The following is a 13130-nucleotide window of genomic DNA, read 5'->3' as shown; positions in this document are numbered from 1 at the left end:
TTATTCTTGAAAACCATGCAGGTGTGCTCAGGACTAGTTATGAACTATCCTGTCTTCACGATAGAGACAGAACATGGTTCACAGCACTGTTTCTTCAACCGTGTTTCATGTTATCCAAATGGTAAGAGTGGTGTTAGCAAGATATTTAAAACAGGGTTTTTTTTAACCTTAAAAAATTATTACATAGAGAAAGAAGCCCAAGGTCAAATATGTTTTAGTTCCTAAGCTCAAATACCTTTCAGTGCCTCATTTATGCAGATGGATATTGAGAAGTTCTAGTTTGGGGATAGATTATACAGATGTTTTCTGTTTAAAAACGCAGAATGTGCTCGCTTCAGCAGCACATATACTAAAAACGCAGAATACAGCATGGGTGAAGACGGTGTCATCATTTATAATGACCCTGAATTATTACATTTAAAACTAGAAAAGACCAAACCTATTATGAAATCTAACTTGAGACTATGTTCCAAACATCTTATTAGTAGACAAGGAAAATATAGTTTGAATTTCAAAAATACTCGATATTTCTTACCAGTCATGTTCAAATCAAAGTTAAGAGGCTGCACTCTACGTGAAAGAGGTTTTCAAGGAATGGAGAAATTTTACTTAAATGTAGTAACAACCTATGTGCTTCCATGATCTTAAGAGGAAAGATTTCTGTACATATTTTCTCAGTGAAGGACTTCTGTGTCCTTCTAGATGTCACACAAACCCACGCTTGCTTCTGGCTGTCACTCCTAGTGTGTAGCTGCCATGTTGGTCTCCAAGGGAGAGGTTAATTGGAGAAAGAATTTGGATACATCTGTGTGTTATCTCTTCCCAGTTCTCCCTATCATAAAACTCTTGTTTGCACAGGAGAATCCAGAAACCTGCAGTGTGCTTGGGAAGTGCCAGGGTAAATTTGAAAAAGTACTCTAGGATACTTCCAGAACTCTTTGTAATACAAAACTGAGTGGGGCTCTCTTCCCTCCTCCAGAACTGATGACTAGGCCCTGAGCTGGGCGGGGGGGGGGGGGGGGGGGGGGGGGGGGGGGGGGGGGGGGGGGGGGGGGGGGGGTGGTCCCTGAGGCATGAAGAATCAATCGCGCATGATAAAGGAAGTTCTCCAGAGTGGGGCCCCAATCCTCTACAGAATGAACCAGCTGTCTCTTCTCAGCCGTCACCCCAACGTCCATTTTATAAAAGAAGAAGAGAGCGGAATAGGGATCTTGGCTGTAGGTCTTTTGCCACAAGAGCAGGAAGTGAGTACTTCTTTTGTTTCCCTAAAGCAAGGGAGAGGGGCTTCTGGATTCTTCCAGAGAAAAGGTGGACATCTTCTCCTTAGAGAGCCAGTAGCTCACAGTGCAGTCAACCTTTCTGTCCCGGAGAAGGGATCCGTCAGAGCTGGCCTGGGGAGGCCGAGCTGTGGCTGTGTCCCCATCCGGAAGCGGCAGGCACTTGGGACATCACTGCAGGTCCAGACTTGCACTGTCTTGCTGGCATCGCACCCAGGAGGCCCTGAGACATGCAGAGTCCGCAGCTACTGTGCAGCCACGGCTGTGCCAGTGGGGACAGAGGGGAGCCGGAGGCCACGCCAGAGCCAGCCGTGGCTCCCGCAGCGGACTCAGGCCCAGCAATGGTAGCGGGGGTGACGAGCAACAGAGACAGACTCCACAGTAGGCCATTAGGTAAGAAGACGTTTGCCTTTTCTGCTTTAAACAAGCCCTTTTCAAGTCTCGACACAAGCTGAGGCAGAGGAGTGTGTAGAGAAGGAGTGATGTATCCATGCAAGCGATGTGCTCTCAGCTTCTAAACAGAAGGACCTTCTGCAGCATGTGACCACACAGATGAATTCTGGGGACATTGTGCTAAGTGCCGTAAGCCAGATACAGAAGGACCGACGCTGCATGGTTCTACTTACAGTCCAAGTTCATAATATCAAAGACTGGCATGGTGGTTAACAGGGGCTGGGGAGGGGAACTGGGAAGTTAATCAATAGGCAAAAAGTTTCAATTAAATTAAATAAGGTGAAAAAGCTGTAGAGATCTCTGTACAACAGTGTCCCTATCGTCAGTGAGAATGTATTATACTCTGAAAATTTGTTAAGAGGGTAGATCTCATATTACGTGTTCTTACAATTAAATGTTCTTTTTAAAAGGAGTTGGAGTGAGGGAGCACATATCTCATGACCCCTGTTATGGGTTGAATTATTCTCTCTCCCAAATTCATGTTGAAATCCTAACTCTTATAGCTCAAAATGTGAGTGTGTTTGGGGACAGTGTCTGAAGGAGTCCAGGACACTCTGCTCAAAATGTGCAGCTGTGGCACACCAGTTATTTGAATGGAAGGCACTTGAAAGACAGCAGGTGCAGGGAGAGGCTTTCTCTGAACTCGTCTCATGTGCCTGAACACAGCTCCTCCAGAAGGATCTCAGTGTGTCTGGTCCCCTCCCCAGGAGCCCCACCAACCAAGAAGATGGACCCTTGTCACAGTAGAGGAACTGAGAAGTGGGCTTACACCCAGAGAGACGGTCACAAATTGTCCCCCTCCCGTCTGTTCCTCTGAGGACCGAGCCATCCCTCCTAAGCCATTCACTCCCCCCTGAGATGGCTGTACCCCTCCCCTCCTGTACTAAGATGGTATATAAGCTCTCAGACCCCACTGCCCTTTGGGGTATTTACCTTATGTCCTGGGAGGCCCCATGCACATAATAGTAAAAGTGAATAAGTGTGTATACCTTTCTGCTGCTAATCTGCCTATGGTCACTGCATTTTACAGACCCGGCTATCAAACCTAGCAGGCAGCGGGGGGCGGGGATGTCTTTCCTCCCTTGCATATCTTCACAGAAATAATCAAGTTAAAATGAGGCCATTAGTGTGGGCCCTAATCCAATATGGCAGGTGAACTATCAAGAAGAGGAAATTTAGACACAAAGGTGTACATAGAGGGAGACCAGGTGAGGACACAAGGGAAAGACAATCATCTATTCTCCAAGGACAGAGGTCTCAGAAGGAGCCAATCTTGCTGATATCCTGACTTCCAGCCCCTAGAACTGGGAGACAGTACACTGCTGTTAAGTCACCCAGTTTGCAGTGCTTTGTCTTGGGAGTGCCAGCAGAGTGACACAGCCTTCCTCCCCACGTTCCCTGGTGTTAAGGCGGAAGTCGGAGCACATGCCCCTCTCCCCTAAACCCTGGAACTTGGGGCCCCCTATGTCAGGGGGAAGGAGGGAAGGGTGACAACCAGGCGAGATGAAAATCACATGTGAGATGGGAACTTACAGTTAAATCCACTTAAAAATGACTAGAAATGTTTAAAAGATGATAAAAAGCAGTTAGCAAAACACAGAGGAAAACTGTCACCTGAAAACTCATGTTGTCAGCCTCGAAGATTTGAGACTGCAGAATAAAACATAATCAAAAGTTACCTTAACGTATCAAAACAGTGAGGAACTGATGAAAGAACGATGACCAGAGAGCTGTGATGTGCGCCTCAGGGCCGTAATGTCAGAAGCGCAGGGTGTGGGGGCGAGCGAGTGAGCATGGGCCTCAGCCTAACCGTGCGAGAGAGCTCAGGCCCATCGGAGAACCCCCTGCATTTCTTAGTTGAGGCTTCTCATTGACATTTGGTTTCCTTAGTTTTTGATTTGTTCTGTTGTTGCGTATATGTAGGATGTTGTGTATATGTAGTTCTGTTGCGTATATTGGGGAGGCTCACTTCCTCTGACTTGTTCTCAGGCTCAGATGGTCATGACCCCAAAGCTCCAGAAGGGAGAATATGGTGCTCTGGGTTGGATGGCAGCACTGATGTGTGTGTGTCAGGGAGCACCGACCTCCTTCTTTCCTTTCCTTGGATGGTCTTACACCAGTCTTCAGCTTTCTGGATATCTTCTTCCTCAGAGTCTCCCCGCTCTGCTCTGTTAGACATTGACTTTGCTTGATTAGTCTTAACATGGTATTAAAAGTGTAGTTCAGAGCTATATTCCCTGCTCTCCTTCACAGAATGAGTTGGCTGTTCAATAACCTGTTGGTTTGGGATTTTTTTTTTTTTCCCATCCTCTCTATATAATTAGTCAACAGCATTTGTTCATTCCCTTACGAGCGTTTGCAGCTTCACTGATTTTTGGTCAAATTGGACAGTAGTTCTTGGTAGGAGAAAGCGTATATTCTCTGTCTTAGATACATTGACATATTCCCCACAGTGCAGAGTAATATGTGCTGGGGATGCTACAAGGTATTGCTAATAATGTGAGGGCGATGCTGTGAGTCCCCTGTCTACTCCCCAGTGAAGCCTGCACATGTGTTTCCCTGAAATGTTGATGATAGGGTGTTCGCGGATGTAGTCGGTGGCCGGTGGGGCAATTTGTATTCTTTCAGAGGGAAACTCCATATATCTCTTTCTGTTTGCGTTCCTGAGCAGGGCTCCCTGACCTAACTTTTTTATAGGATTTCTGCCAAATTCAACTTGTTGGAAGGAGTGATTTACTATTCCAAGCATAAATGTTAGCAAATTGTGGTGTGAAGCTACACTTTTCATGACATTTGCCAAGAACATGTTTATACCATGAAGTCTCTGTCTCCACCCATAAGGCCCTCCAGGGAAAAGCCATTTCACTTCTGGAACCAATTTAGAATCAAATGTGGGGCTGGAACTGGTATCTCCTCACTTAGATAGTTATTTTCTTCTTTCTAATCATACACATCCATTAATATTCTAACTTAAGAGCAAAATGAATTCTCAAGTGGTAGCTGACGGTTTCCAACTAAAAATATAATTCTGCCCTAGCCAAATTTTAGGTCATCAAATAAAGTTCACTGTGTTAACAATTAAAAGAAACAAAACAGGGAGCAGAGGTGTGTAATTGGATCAGGTTTTTAAAACTAGTTTATGTTCTCAGGGCAAAGTTATAATGTACTGGGAAATACGTAAAGGTTAGGGTAATTACTGAATTTTGTTTATAGTGGAGAAGGAAAAAAAGCTTCTGTGAATAAATGTATTTTAAAAGAATCAGATATTCAAAGCTTCTTACTTAGTGTTTCTTCTAGAAAAGAGGTTGAGATACAAGAAGCAAGAAAACACAAGTTTTATATGACTTTTCTTTCTTCAGAAGAATTTCCTACAACATGCAAGTAGGTAAACACCCCTTCCTCCCCCTCTCCCTTCTTACTTTTGTACCTAGTTCTGTATTCTCTTACTACTCAAGTTTATTCCACATCACAGAATAAAATATTATGCTTAACCCCTGAGTTCCTGCTAAAAGTTTAGAATTGGGCTGTTTTTTTTTAAAACATAAATGTGGAATCTCAGCAATAGTACCTGGGAAAGTACTGTTATTGATTGATAACAGACAAAAGAGACTCTTATTATTATCATTCCTTCAGCTCACGATATAGATTCTCAACTTTGTACATAGGTATCTAGTAATTTGCTCCCTGTGATCACGTGCCCTTATTACTCTGTTACTGTCTTCTGTGGCTTGAATCCGAAGTCGCCAGAGCTCTGCTAATGGTTCCCAGATCGTTTCTTAGCAGACAGAGGGAGAACAAGAAACTCATGTCTGTGGGCAGAGACAGTTTTTCCCACCTAAATTCTGTGTGGAATTTCTATATTCACAGCAAGATGGTGTCGCTCTCCATTCCTATCTACTTCCTACGCTACTATCCACAGCTAAGAAGCTCTAAAGTACAGCACTCTTACAGTTATTTATAAAAACAGCGTAGTGTTCTCTGAAAGTGCCATCCTACCCCCCGCTTATTATTTTGATGCTCTTCTTTTTAAAGCCTTGAAAAAAAACTGCCTAATTTGAGGCCTCTGCTGGAAATGAAACAAGCCTTTTGGACTGGCCCCCTCCCACCCATTCCTTTCCTGCAGGCTTCCTGAGGGTGATGTCATCTGGACACATGGAAACTTATTGTTCCAAGAAGACTCTCTGAAGTGTCCTTTGTTGGGATGCCCAGGCCCACGGTTCACAAGCCAAGGAGATTGGGTGGTGATGGCATTCTGCCATCGGACCCGCTTCCCGGGCTGAACAGGACCGCACAGAAGCATCTCCACGGGACGCTGCCGCTCGGGAGCCCCAGGCATGACACCCAGCCACGGTTGTTTTGTTCGGCTCGTTTCCCATAGACGTTAACATGAACCAGTGTTATAACAAATACCATTTTTCCCTCCCTCGACCACGGCCCCCGGCCCCATGCAGCTCGCCACATGCTGGCTGCGCCGACCGAACCTTCTAATCCCCGGAGGACAAAGAGCGTCTGTGCGGTACAGACACAGCCCAGCTCCCTTCCTCCTCAGACTCTCACCAGTCGCCCCATAGGTGCTGCCCTGTCTCACAGCTACTTCTGCTACTTACCTTCTTTGTGCTTTGTTTTGTTTTTGAAAGAGGTCATCTGTTTCTTAGAAGCCTATCCTCAGATTGAGAAAGATGACTCTCTCAGATCTTGCCTCTTAGCAGGGGCCACAGGAAAGAGAAGGGTCTAGAGACTCTTCAGTGTAGTAATTGCAAATGGCAGCAAGTTTTTAACCTCCTATGCATTACCCGAGAAAGAGCAACAGACCCTGAGGGACAGGAGTTACTGGACCTCCTTGAAGTTGAAAGAGGCTGAGTGGCCTCCAGAGACTGAAGCGTTCCCCACCCAACCCATTGCTCAGAACACCCGATGATACAAGGACTAGCAAAATCTTCAGGTGTAAAGGGATTTTCGTTATTTCTCATAATAATTTTTTTTGTTTCTATTCTTTCAACTGGAAAATTATTCCCACTGAAAATGTTCAATCCTCACACAGAAAAAGATGTTTAGCAAGGACTGCTCAGCACTTAGAAGCTGTGAAAATCTTCTCACACTTTCAAAACATCTGTAACCCCCAGCGGAGTTTTGGCTCTCACTCCTCTACTTGCTTTCCAGTAACAACACAGGAGAAGGGCACTTTCCCACCAACATTGCAGTGCAAAGCCATCGTCTTGGGAAGAAACGAGTAAACACATTACTGAACGGCAGCATGAAGGAAGAGACACAATCGCCTGGTTGTTTCAGTACAAAACACAGGGAATTAGTGGACTCTGTTCACGCAGGTTTGGGTGTATGCACTTGCATGCTGGCAAATACCTTTAACAATAAAATTACTCTCTCTGTTTTTATAGAGGAAAATAATGTTAGGCTCATAGAAGTGAATAGCTTCTCTAAGGTCCCGTAGGTTTTTACAAATATATATTTATATTATATCAGTATAGCCCGATCGAGTGTATGTTGATGGGAGGAATGAATGGGGGACTGAATTCACATGGTTGGTGCTACATAGGACTGCTTATACTTTGCTCTGACACAGTGACTGAAAAAACACTTCTAAAGCCTCCATTCTTTATGATTTACAAATCGGTGAGTTTGCTAGGAAAACAAACAATGTAACAAAGCGTGTCATATTTAAAATACTATTATTCTGGGTATTTTAATGTAACTGCATATTAATTTTACAATTTAAAAATATTTTAACATATAACTTGCTGTTAGGTCATGAATATTACTTTTCTATCTTACTTAATAAGGTGTTTCTGCAGCTAACCCTACCTGTAGAAAGCTCTAACTTTACCGTATAGTGAAGTTGAAGGTAATATCTTGTTAAAGTTGTACAAGAATGAGTAACAAAAGGAGTAAAAATAGCCAATCACAGGTTGATTGCATATGTTTTTTGATATCCTTTGATAATCTACCTAAGCAAGAATTAATATTGTTTCATCAGATGGTATTGCTTGCTATAACCAAAGCCAAGTAACGCTTCCAAGCTTCAACAAACGAAATTGTTTGCAGATACCATTGCAAGAGAAAACCGTCTATGTCTCAGACTCTGTATTTGTCAACAGATTCAGTTATTAAAAAGAGGAGGGGCCCCTGGGTGGCTCAGTTGGTTAAGCCTCTGACTTCCGCTCAGGTCATGATCTTGCAGTTCGTGAGTTTGAGCCCCACATCAGGTTCTGTGCTGACAGCTCAGAACTTCGGATTCTGTGTCTCCCTCTGTCTCTGCATCTCCCTGACTCACACTCTGTCTCTCTCTCTCAAAAATAAATAAACATTAAAAATTTTTAAAAAGGGGAGTGCTTGGGACACCTAGGTGGCTCAGTGGGTTAAGTGTTCAACTCTTGATTTTGACTCAGGTCATGAACTCATGGTTCGTGAGTTCGAGCCCCATGTCAGGCTTTACACTGACAGCGTGGAGCCTCCTTGGGATTCTCTCTTTCTCCCTCTGTCTCTGTCCAGCTCTTCTCTCTCTCTCTCAGGATAAATAAATAAACATTTAAAAAATGCTTAATGGACATTCAAAACGTGCATCGTGGTGACATTGGGAATCCACAATGAAGCAAATCTGAGGTGCATTTCACAAAAGGACCCTTTGTCATTGGGATTCTGTCTGGGATCGCCTGGGAAGCCCATTTATCTCAAGCCCTCAGCAGCTTTTCAGGAAATTTCCTTTCTCATCTTCTTTCTCTTCTGGACTATTATCCTACAGCTTGATTCTTCTGCTTAAGAAAATGATCCAGGGATCTAGTTCATCTTGTACTGGAGAACAAGAGAGGATACGTACATTCATTAAGGACTCTCTTTGTAGCAGGGAATTATATATATTATCCTACTTAGCAACAAAACATACCTGAAATAACGGATAATGTAATAGTCTCCCCACCTTTATGCATGGCCCAGCCAAGGTCAATGTCATTTATATATTTTCCTTAAGTTACCATCAAGTAAGCACTAGAGAAAGCCTTTAAAACATATCCTATTTTTTTCTTCAGTGCTTAACTTCTTTTCACCATATCATCTAATTAGACATAAAGAATTTAATACAGAATTGTTTAGGACCACCTGGAGAGAACAGTATTTAACCAAAGGGAAATCATTTTGCAGAATGAAAGTTCAGTCTTTAGGACAACAATCTGTTTGGGGAGAAGTCCTTGGATGGTAAGAGATTTCAAAGGTTTTTTCATGCAAACCATTTGTCAGCTCTCTCCTTTTACACACCATCATTCTCAAAATGTGTGCCCTGAAAACTCCTGTATAGTCTTTAAATTTATAGAGACCTCAAAGAGGCTTTGTTAGTATGAGTTACATCTATTGATATGTACTGTATTAGAAATTAAAACTGAGTATTTAAACATGTACTTATATAATAATCCATTTAAATATACCATAATAAACTCATTACAGGCTAACATAAATAACATTTTCACATAACTGTTTTCCAAAATACAAAAAAAAAAGTAGGAGGATTGGCGCTTTTTCATGTTGCACTTCTCTTGAGTAATGACAGCTCACTGGATTATCCTGTCTGCTTCAGCTTCAACCTGTCGAATGTGTTCTTTTTGTTGAAGTATATAGAAAATTCTGTCCTCAAAGACACATAGTTGGAAATGCAAGAAGTGTTTTCATGTATTTGTGAATATTCTCTGATAATACACCAAAACTCAACGAGTGGTCATTTCTTAGAGGTTAGTTCTGATGTGGAATCTGAAACCATGTCAATGAACTTTTCACACTCTTTTCTGTGAAAATCCACTGGACCTTGCTTGTGTGATAGCATGCATTGCTCGTTTATAAAATATTGGCTCACTGGTTTGCGAGGATCTTCCTGGTGTTGAAATACTTTTGTCTGTTAGTCATTCCCCAGGTAAAACTGGTGTCCCATGGGGAAGTGGCTACTGGGCTTGCCACCCAAGTGCACAGAGCCTTTCCTCAGGGTGCATGTTGTGTTTTGGTATAGCAGAAATGCTTTCGGTGCCCTTCCCATTTTTTTATTTCCAAATAATGAAAAGACATATTCAAGAATGAAGATTTAATTAAATTAATATCTTGTACAGATTCAGCAGGGGCATTCTTAAATACAACTGGCTTGTTTCCCCATTTCTGTGAGTACACCAATGGAGAATACATCGACCACCAATAGAATTTGATGCCAAGGTCTGGACTTTATTCACCATTGCCTTTGGATTTTAGTGAAACTTTGTGAAAACACTGTGGCAGGTGCTCAATGTCTGTGTTTTTGTTTTCTTTATGAAAGAATGAATACACAATATTGTTGTGTGCACCTTGTCCAATTATCTCACAGCATTACCATGGGATCTCAAGGCAAACGTTATTTATAAGTGGCAAAAAAAAAAAAAAAAAAACAACCCTACAAATGTAAAATACTTGAAACTTGTCATGTCTAATCCATTTAAGTCCCTTCCAATAATATTCAGGAAATATCTGGTATCTATCGTATCATATTTAACGTCTTTCATTTGCTTTATATGTGTCCCCTGACCCAGCCCTTATTTCCACTCTTGCCCGTGTGGGCTGAAGTATTTGTCCTATGTATTTTATGATCTGTTTTGAGCTTTGAGTGAATTCAGAGCCATGAAGGCAGGCTTGCAACATCACTATGGATCCGTTTGTTGAATGCAAAATGTTGTATGATCTTAGACAACAGAAATAATGAAGAATAATGCTCAAATTATTAGGTTGGGGAAAAGGACTCATAAAAGATAAGGCATTTGAACTTATTGAGACTTAAGCAATGATACTAACAAAGTCAAAGAGGTGTGATCATATGGAATGCTGAGTAGCAATATAAGATGTAGGTTTTACGGGTGATTACACCTAGGTGATGTCCATCAAGGGAAGATTAAAAAATTTTTTTTAAATGTTTTATTTATCTTTATTTATTTCTAGGAGAGAGAGAGAGAGAGAGAGTGAGCAGGGGAGGGTCAGAGAGAGAGGGAGATACAGACTCTGAAATAGGCTCCAGGCTCTGAGCTGGCAGTCAGCACAGAGCCCGACACGGGGCTCGAACCCACGAACCGCGAGATCATGACCTAAGCGAAAGTCGGACGCTTAATCGACTAAGCCACCCAGGCGCCCCATCAAGGGAAGATTTAAATTGAGGTGGCCTAGACAGATCTAGAACAATCATGGAGAAATGACGATATGATCCAATGTCTTTTTCATCATTCTTCCTTTAGTGACAGTGTGAGTAACAGATTAAAGACATTTGGCAAGAAGGAATAAAGAAACTCTATTCCATACGTGAAAGGATGGAGACATGTGTAAATGAAAAAAATAAAATATTTTAACTTAGGTAGACAATTATTACTGTGGACCCCTGAAAAATAGAAAAGCTATGGCCATACCCTTTCTAGATGATACAGTAACTGGTATGTTTAGGGTGTTTGACTTATGGGACTGCATTACACACATCGGGGCACAGGTCTAATGGGGCCTTTTTGTGATAGGCTAGAAGAAACAGAAGTAGCAGTTACTTGGGGTATCTTGGTGGGTAAATCAGTTAAATGTCCGACTCTTGATATGGCTATCAGCTCAGGTTGTGATCGTGCTGTCGTGAGATCAATCAAGCCCCATGCCGGGCTCTGCATTGATAGCACAGAGCCTGCTTGGGATTCTCTCTCTCCGTCTCTCTCTGCCTCCCCCCTGCTTGCTCTCTCTCTCTTTATCTCTCTCCCTCTCTCTCTCAAAATAAATAAATAAACTTAAAAAAAAAAAGGAGCAGTTATTAGTCACAGATGACAGAATCTCCCAGAAGACAAATGGTCTAGAAATCCTGTGTCTTTCCAGCAAACACCTTCATTTACTCACTAGCAAGTGAGAAGCACATTCCATCCCTGTTCTCTACTCCTGCATATAACAGCACCAATAATTTCAAGATGTGAGGCTTCATCCTGGGGTGTCTTAGTCTTTGCTAGTTGTTAGCCCAATGTGTTCCCTCGCTGGATTGAGAGCTCTCCTGATTAGCATAACACTCCACAGCATGCCTTCAGCTGCAGATCACTGTCAGGTTCGGAATAATTACAGCAGCTATTTTTAAAATGCTGTAATTAAAAATAGTCTTGCAATAGGGCTGCTGATTGTCCTAATGCTTCTCCCTTTTAGACATCCATCAATATTGCTGTTTAGATTCCATACATAGTGCATTTACGATTATGAAACTTAAAATATCTCATATTTATTTTTTTGTAGGCATTAGGCAAGGGCTGAAGACTTTAAAGTGGTTGTCTTATATGACGTTCACATGAAGCCTAGGAGCGTGCAGATGAGAACATGTGTAATGGAGAGGCTAGATAACTTAACTGACGGAACCCAGCATAGGTGATGGAACAGAGACTATATTCAGGTTTCTGATTCCCACAGCCATGTGCGCCCTTCTAGAGAGGATATGTCTACTTTTTATAACTAGGGATGTGTGCAAAATGCAGATGAACTATTGTCTAAATCTCAAGAACATGGTATACCTATTTTCACATTATTTTAAAGAAAGTTAAATAATTACATCTATTCAGTGAGTTAGATCAGTGTTGTTCATAATAAAAAGAGACCGCATTTCAATAGTCATTGAGAACCTACTATGTGCCACCACTGGGGGAAGTGACTTTTGACTCTTTCATCTCACTTAACACATGTGCAGTAGAAATCTTTGCCAATGGCTTCTGAATAAGAAAATGTACACTTGAGTGCTCACAGCAGAGACAGGATTTGACGCCAAGTCTAGGTCACGTACATGATTTTCGTATAAGCCATTTTTAGGAACCCACTTTATTTCTAGACCCATTTTTATCATTCTTAAAAAATGCACCCATGTAGGGTTGCCTTTACACATTATCAGAAACGAAGTACTCACCTCCTACATGTAAAAGTTGATAAATGAGAAAGCCAACCAGGAAGATCCAAAGTCTTCCTAAGGTGAGGGCACAGGGCACATGTAGGGATTCCCTTATGGGTTTGCCCAGGTGGCCTTTGCCAATTTGCTGCAAATGATCCATGTTCTTTGGGGCCAAAAGGGAACGAAAGACAGATTAGCAGCTAAGTTAATGGTCACTGTATCTCTGGCATAAGCACTCCTCACAATAACCCTCTGAAGCAGAAGAAAATAATTCTGTCCAATTTACAGTGGAGGAGAATTACACAAGCCAATTAAATGAGCTCCCTGGTGACCCCACCAAGGAGGAAGTCACTCACAATGGTGAATCGGGCCTCAAAACGTATATCTTGATTTGCTTAAGACAGACTTTGCATTGGAGTCACCAGAACATGTAAAGTTATTGGTAAATATTAAACAGAAGCAAGAGCAGTATATTGAGGTTTGCAAGAATAAAGGAAAGAGTG

This window comes from Hyaena hyaena, unplaced genomic scaffold (genome assembly GCF_003009895.1).
Source record: "Hyaena hyaena isolate Hyena2069 unplaced genomic scaffold, ASM300989v1 scaffold_174, whole genome shotgun sequence".
In the NCBI taxonomy this organism is placed as follows: Eukaryota; Metazoa; Chordata; class Mammalia; order Carnivora; family Hyaenidae; genus Hyaena; species Hyaena hyaena.
This window is presented reverse-complemented; position numbering follows the sequence as displayed.